The sequence below is a fragment of the Rhinoderma darwinii genome, chromosome 5 (genome assembly GCF_050947455.1).
Source record: "Rhinoderma darwinii isolate aRhiDar2 chromosome 5, aRhiDar2.hap1, whole genome shotgun sequence".
Taxonomy (NCBI): domain Eukaryota; kingdom Metazoa; phylum Chordata; class Amphibia; order Anura; family Rhinodermatidae; genus Rhinoderma; species Rhinoderma darwinii.
In genome coordinates this window covers 111,331,973-111,340,452 of record NC_134691.1, presented here as the reverse complement: position 1 = coordinate 111,340,452, position 8,480 = coordinate 111,331,973, and the positions used below count along the sequence as shown (strand labels likewise).

The 8,480-nt window shown below is 40.7% G+C and overlaps 1 pseudogene; it reads right to left on the bottom strand.

Moving 5' to 3' along the window:
* Positions 1-5,362: 5,362 nt before the first annotated feature.
* LOC142655102 (5S ribosomal RNA) lies at positions 5,363-5,481 on the bottom strand (annotated as a pseudogene).
* Positions 5,482-8,480: the final 2,999 nt, after the last annotated feature.

Genomic DNA, 8,480 nt, shown 5'->3' with positions numbered 1-8,480 from the left:
TAGTTTATTGGGTTTGGCTGCACAAAAAAGTGAATAGAGAGGTGGAGATAAAAAAAAATAAAAAAATCTTTCGCAGCTGGAGACAGTATATATATATATATATATATATATATATATATATATATATATATATATATATATATTGAATACCCTATCACCTAATGGTTTGAATGATTGGACTTGGCATCTGTCACTAATTTAGTATTGCTTAATCTGTTAATTTATCTAATAGACGATGTCACGCTGATTATTCTATTGAAAACTGTGTCCCAAAGCTTTTGTTATTATAAAAGTTATGAGCTTATGTCTAAATATACTATACTAGCCACTATACTAACGCTGCTCTTTCTCTGTGGGCGATGTTTGTGTTGTCTGTATGACGCTGTCCAATCAGTGTCACACAGCTTCTCTCCTTCCCTGCACAGTGTGATCTCAGCTTTAATCACGAGATCATGCTGTATTTACACTTCTGGCCGCAGCTCCTTCAACACATGGCCTTAGCGCTCATCCAGTGACAGCGCCTATTAGATTTGTTAGGAGATTGATAATTACTAAACTAGTGACAGATACTTCAATATTCAAATTGCTTCATAAGAGATGGATATGAATATCTTATTGTCCTTTGTATGGGATTTTTACTTTAGTTTAATGTTTTTAATGTTTATTTTATATATCCGTTACCTGTTGCCCTTCGTCCTGAAAGGGGGAGGGTTTTTTCAGATGCTTTTTTGATTATAATGAACATTGAACAATTCATCTTGGTAACCCCTGAGGAAGCTGGAATGGCAGAACCAATCGGGTAGCTCATAGAATGCTGTTTTTAACTGATTATCTATACGGTTATGCCTAAAGTGTTGAGGCCATTTTATCTTGTAAGTAGGTAGTAATGTGTACGTCTTTTTTGTACCGTAAGTCTCTAAGCAGTGATGTGCTTATTTGCCTTAAATCAATACAGGTGTATGTTTAAAGGTCACGCGTACCAAACTTTGTCCCCACAGCACCTCCCAGGGTTGCCAACCTTCACTTCAGAAATTTCTGGACAACTGAGCTAAAAATCATGGACAGACCAAAATTGTTACAGACACATTACAAAATCATTGCCTGTGCACTGTGGTAGGAGTGACTCACCAATCACAGCACCGCTTGTAGCTTCCCCACGATAACTTAGGTGAGTCGTTCACTTTCCCTTTTTTTCTCCATCCGGCACTGTGATTACTTTTTCGAGGCCTGACTTGTATCTGCACAATTTGACACATGTTGGTTTATATCTTTTCCAGCACTCCCCACACCTATACCCCATCCTCTAAACAAACTCATAATCCACAGTGTTCCAGATGTTAATAATGACACACGGCCACATGGCGCCCCTTGTAAATAGTGGCACAGCTCTCCCTTGTAAATAGCGCCACACAGATCCCCCTTATAAAAAGTGGCACACGGCTACCCCTTTTAAATAGCGGCACTCGGCTTCACCTTGTAAATAGCACCACATGGCTCCCCCTTGTAAATAGCGCCATACACCCCCCTTTGTAGATAGCGCCACACAGCACCCCCTTGTAGATAGTGCCACACATCACCCCCTTGTATATAGTGCCACACAGCCCCCCTTGTAAACAGTGCCACACAGCCCCCTGCAAAAAGCGCAACACAGCTCCCCTTGTAAACAGCGCCACACAGCCTCCTGGAAACATCGCCACACAGCTCCCGTTGTAGAGAGTGCCAAACACAGCGCCCCTTGTAAATAGCGCCACACAGCCCCCATGTTGATAGTGCCACACACAGCCCCCTTGTAATTAGCACCACACAGCCCCACTGTAAATAGCGCAACAGAGCCCGGACGGACAAAATCCCCGACGGTGCTTTTTTCTGCCGGATAATACGGACGGCAGAAAAAAACACCCATGTTTGTGGACTGTCCGTACATTTACGGACGGTTGGCAAACCTGGCACCTCCTGTAGTGTCGAGTCAGAGGTAAAGCGGGTGAGGGGGCTTGGATCACATCCAAGTAAAAGCGAGTCAGAGAAATGACAAGATTCATATGGTAGAAGCAAGTATCTAGAGGTGAAGTGCAATTACTCTCGTTACTTGTACCATACAGAAATGGAGTTCTGTGACACTATTTCTCATGACTGTACGATGTGCACGGCCAGCTTTTTTGTACAATGGGACAAGGCTATGCGGTAAATCAGGATATTGTACAAAATATCCGCACTCCAATATTGCTTAATCTTTAGCTTCTTCACTAGTCCCATATGAAGCACAAGGCCCCAAACATTCTTTATTTTTGATGCATCTATGGAGTTCATCTGTGGGGTCTAGCAAATGATGAAGTGGGGTTTTATGCAAGAAAATGCTGGGCGTATAAAATAGTGTGGGCCATCATTTTGCCTCATTGCTTTCCAAGAGTCATAATGTTTTAATTTTTCTGCCAACATAGCAGTCTGAGTGCTTTTTTTTTTTTGTGTGGGATGTGCTGTATTTTTTTAAAGTCATTCCGTTATGGCACATATAATGTATAAAAAAGCTTTTATAAACTTTTTTGAGGAAAAAGCAATTCTGCAATATTTTTGGAGGTTTCGTTTTTCTGGCATTCCCCGTGCGGTATGAATGACATGCTAACTTTATTCTGCTGGTCAATATAAATTACAGTGATACCAAATTTATATATATATATTTTTTTTTTTAAGTTTTACTACTTTTACACAATTAAAACCCCGTTATTTTTACATCCCACCTCATATAGGTCACCTTGTCGTGGCAGTTAGGCCTCATTTACACGAGCGTGTGCGTTTTGCGCGCGCAAAAAACGCTGCGTTTTGCGCGCGCAAAAGGCACTTGGCAGGTCCGTGTGTCATCCGTGTATGATGCGCGGCTGCGTGATTTTCGCGCAGCCGCCATCATAGAGATGAGGCTAGTCGACGCCCGTCACTGTCCAAGGTGCTGAAAGAGCTAACTGATCGGCAGTAACTCTTTCAGCACCCTCGACAGTGAATGCCGAACACAATATACACCAACCTGTGAATAAAAAAAGACTTTCATACTTACCAAGAACTTCCTGCTTCCCCCAGTCCGGGCTCCCGGCCGTTGCCTTGGTGACGCGTCCCTCTCTTGTCATCCGGCCCCACCTCCCAGGATGACGCCGCAGTCCATGAGACCGCTGCAGCCTGTGATTGGCTGCAGCCTGTGCTTGGCCTGTGATTGGCTGCAGCTGTCACTTGGACTTTACTGTCATCCCGGGAGGTCGGACCGGAGTTATCGGTAAGTCAGCACGTCTTTTTTTTTTTACAGGTTCATGGATTTTCGGAGCGGAAGTCACTGTCCATGGTGCTGAACCAGTTTAACGCTTTCAGCACCGTGGACAGTGACTGTCTCCTGACGTCGCGTACCCGAACATTTTTTACCGGTTTCGGTCAAAACGAGTTTGGCCGAACCCGGTAAAGTTCGGTGCGCTCATCTCGAATTTGACACTCCGTTTGGATGTTTGTAAACAGAAAAGCACGTGGTGCTTTTCTGTTTACATTCAGGAGTTTGACAGCTCTTGCGCGAATCACGCAGTTCGCACGGAAGTGCTTCCGTGCTGCATGCGTGGTTTTCACGCACCCATTGACTTCAATGGGTGCGTGAGTGCGCGAAAAACGCACGATTATAGAACATGTCGTGAGTTTTTTTCTGCGCACACGCGCTGAGCGCAATTCACGCATCGTCTAAACTGCCCCATTGACTAATATAGGTGCGTACGACATGCGTGCAAAGCACGCGCGTCGCACGCGCGTATATTACGTTCGTGTAAATGAGGCCTTAGGCTCACATAATTTGATCAAAATGTGCGCTAAAAACCTCCCTATTGTAAGTAGATTTAGCAGTAATGCATATTTATTTATATTTAGTGGCATTAGAGTTCACAGTGTGCGGTCGACATTTTCTTGTGTGAGATATATATATATATATATATATATATATATATATCTCTCTTCTAAATTTTTATAGAGCTTATATTGTAGAAGAACCCACTTTACTGTGATTACATAAAATCTATATTTGATTTAACTGATAGTATACAATTATTTCTACACGAACCACTGTGTTTTCCATACATAATTAATTAAGGTACATAATTGACTTATATTACTGAACCTGCAAGTGGCAAGCGCTTAATTCACTTTACAAAAACACATAGACCTATGTGTCAAAAGCTTACAGAATATTCTGTTACTAATGTACAGCGCACTAATTTATAGTAGCAAAAATAACAGCTCTTTATTCACTTAGAACAGAAAACAACTATTTATCTCCATTTGGTTAAATTATTGTCCAAACCTAAAAATAATAACTGCATTCATGTACAGAAGGCCATCAAAAATAGAACACAAATGAGGCAATGTGCTATCAGGGAAAGGTTTAAATAGCAAATATACATTTCATAAAGTAAAGCGATCATAACATTAAATAAAAACAAAGATGTGATTAATATCTATATAAACAATGCTCCGTTTTGCGATCACCAAAGCAAGAGCTAGGAACTTTTGTTCACCATAAAATATTGGAATGGAAAACTACAAAACTGGATAAATCTATCTATCTATCTATCTATCTATCTATCTATCTATCTATCTATCTATCTATCTATCTATCTATCTATCTAGAAGGTGGAAGAGAAAAGTAGCACTTCGTGACTGTATAGGTTGGTGCTATGCGAACCTTAATCCAAAACGGTCCTATAAGCATGTGAAGAAATGATCGCAGCACTCCAATTGGTTGATGTCAAACAAAAATGTGGTTTATTGTTCCATGTTTCAAAGGATAAGCTACGTTTCAGTCGTCTCACAGGACCTTTTTCAAGCTGAAGTGACATGTGCAAAGCAGGGTTTTTATACCCATGTGCAAACAAATCATAATCAGCAGTGATTAACATACAAACATATAAAAAAGGACAACATTTGGCTAATACAAATGTAAAAAATTGAATAGCACCATATAACAATGTACAAACAGTTATTGCATAAAGTGTATATAAAAATTCTGTGTTACAAAACAGTGTATTTAATCCATTACACTAACATTGAACAAGTATATATATTAGTGAAGGGGAGGCGTTACGAGCCACTCACCAGTTGCAGAGCCTCAGACCAAATCGTGCAAGTGCTGTTTCAATTAAAATCTACAATCCTCCAGTGTCTGCAATAGTCAACAGAGCATGCACCATCAGTGGACGGCGTCCAAGGTTGCCATGACAAATGTCTACAGTAGCCCATCAGAAACAAGTTCGTCCCGTAGTGAGAGTTACGAATCCTCAGCTCTTGGCAGCACTCAAGCAACATATGAATTTTAAGTAAAATGTATTTTTTCAAGGGAAAATGCCAAAGTCAACCGCACCACAGATTCCCAGACAGTCTCCCATACTGGTACTAGCGAGGCCTGCAGTTGTGTAACTTCTGCGATCTGATGAGAGCAGGCACATTCAGCTTAGAATGGTCATTGACATTATATGTCTCAATGGTACTTAAACCTACTTTACACCAGTATCAAAAATAACTTTAGCAGACCGGGTCCATTATCTGGACACCAACATCTACAATATAGTGTATCAGACAAGCTCCATGTCTAATATGGTCTGTCACCCACACCTTCGTGTGGTGGCTATCCATTATAGACATAACGGTCTGTTATATTAGCACCAAAAAGCAATTGGATAAATGATTAAATAGTATTTTATTGGAGTAGGCAAAGCCCTAGAACATAACATTCGTATAATCTATAGTAATATGGGCGATAAATGTTGACGATTGAGCTTTAACAGACAGTAGAGGAAGAAAAAATATCAATAGATATATATAGCTTGCACCACAATTTGTTGTACAGAGTCTGTTGTTCATCGACGGACGGTGTGTGGCTCGTCCCCATACGATATTTCAATTCTAAAAAGGGAAAAAGTAAAGAGCAATTAAAAAAATGACTTTTATCATGTCACCATTACACTTCATCAAAAATTGGCAGATAAATAATAGAGCAAAGAAGGCAAAACCCCCATTGAAGCAGAACAATTCCCAAGTATAATCTCCCATATGATTATCTGGACATCACGCTTGACACTTGAATGTCAACATTGAGTCCATTAGGTCTCAATGTGTTAAATTTGTAAATCCACTCTAATTCACGCTTTTTTAGAGCAGTGAGCCTATCACCCCCACGTTTCAATGCCGGTATATGGTCAATAATCATGAAACGAAGGTCACGTTCACCGTGTCCCTTACAAAAAAGTGTTTAGACACCGGTAGATCTTTCCTTTCCTTGCGAATGGTATACCTATGATTATAGAGGCGTGTCTTCATGTCACACATTGTTTCTCAAACATACAGAAATTTACACGGACACCAGATTACATATACAATCAGAACTACATGTCAAAAAATGCTTAATTTTAAAGCTATGACCGCTGTCTGGATGTATAAAATTACTGCCTTTTACCATCAATGCACAATTAATGCAACCCAAAGACGGAAAACACCGCATTTTACAAGGTTTCAAATATTGTTGTCTCTTACAAGTGTTACTTATAATGTCCAATTTCATCAATCTATCCTTTAAATTTGTGGGACGTCTATACGACATAAGGGGACAAACGTTGAATTGTTTAATATCACTGTGGTCATCCCTCACTAATGGCCAATGGTGTCTAATGCTATTCCCTTGACTTAAATCATTGTAGGTAGAAACAAAAGGCATTCTATCTAAATCCTGTTTCTCACGATGTTTGCACAGTGCCTGTTCTCGAGAAAATTGTTGTGCCCTATTTTTCTATTTAGTGATGACTCGTTGTGGATATCCCCTTTATTTAAAATTCTCTATCATGATCTTAAAAGTGGGATAAATTTTTTCTTCCTCATCCACAATCCTTCTCACACGTAGCATCTGACTAAATGGTAGGGAGTCTATAATTTTTCTGGGGTGACAACTGTCATAATGGATAAGAGTATTGCGATCCGTAGGTTTAGTTTCTTCTACCTTCTATCTATCTATCTATCTATCTATCTATCTATCTATCTATCTATCTATCTATCTATCTATCTATCTATCTATCTATCTATCTATCTCTATCTATCTATCTATCTATCTATCTATCTATCTATCTATCTATCTATCTATCTATCTATCTATCTATCTATCTATCTATCTATCTATCTATCTATCATTCGGAAAGTCTTCAGACCCTTTCACTTTTTTCAAATTTCAGAGACATGCAGGACCCGCTGACACTGAACCCGTCAGTGCCACTGACGTGACAGATTCAGGTCTCAGCGCAAGATACAGATGCTCTGTATACAGGATACAAAGCAGCTGTATCTCAAAAAGTAAAAATAATTTTGAATAAAAAGTATTTAGGGTCTGTTCACACTCAACTGCGCTATTGATTCCGTCCAAAACAACGGAACCCTGTCACAACGGTGACAGACTGAAACCATTACCTAGGTTTCCGTCACCATGGAGTTCAATGGGGAGGGAAACGGAAGCTAAGGCTTCCGTTTGACTTTCCGCTGAGGGGTTAACCCGACGGAAACCTCTGACGAAACCCCTCAGTGGAAACAAACGGTGATGTGAATACACCCTTAGAAAGTTGCACAAAACACACTGATAGACATTTTTATTTAAAAAAAGAAAAACAATTTCAAAGGTGCACATAGCCTTTAACCCCTTCCCGCAAATGGGCGTGACTGTACGTCCAGATCGAAAGTACTTTACCGCAATTGGGCGTACAGTCACGTCTTGGCTTTAAACTGTCACCGTGTTAAGTGACGCCGTGACAGAGTCCTGACCGAAACTGTTACTGACAGATGCCAGGCAGGACTCACTGGCACGAGACTAGTCGGAATGGTCCCGTATCGTCAAGTGCTGTGATTGGCCAGTCAGTACTGACTGGCCAATCACAGCTTCGTAGGCAAGATTCACAGGCTTCGCCGGCTCTGACAAGCTCTGTTATGTATGAGAGCTTGTCAGAGTCGGTCATAGTGAAGCATAGTGAAGAAAAGAGAAGTAGAGATCTTATAAAACTCTCAGTTCTGCCCAATTTCTGTCCACTGACCAGTGATCACCACCTTTGGTGCCCACTGGTCATCTGATTAATCTGATCCCACCCTGCTATGTGCCTAGATTGCCCACTGCCCGAGTTCCCTGTTAGGTAGCAATGACACCTCTCATTTAGAATTTCCCTGGTAGGTAGGGTATCCTCACTTATCAAATACAGCAGGGTCGCTGGTCGCCACTCCGTCATCGTTGCTCACTTGGGAGTAGCGGGGTTTTTTTTTGTTAAAAAAAGTTTTAACATTTTTTTTTTTTTTAAATTACCGTAGCTATTTTTGGTTTTAGTTTGTATTTGTAAAATCCCCCAATATGGCCAGGAGGGCTTTCACAGCTTAGGAATCATATGAAATGCTCTGCTCCGATACGGACAGCGCAAGCGAAGGTGAAGCGCAGTTCGCGCTCT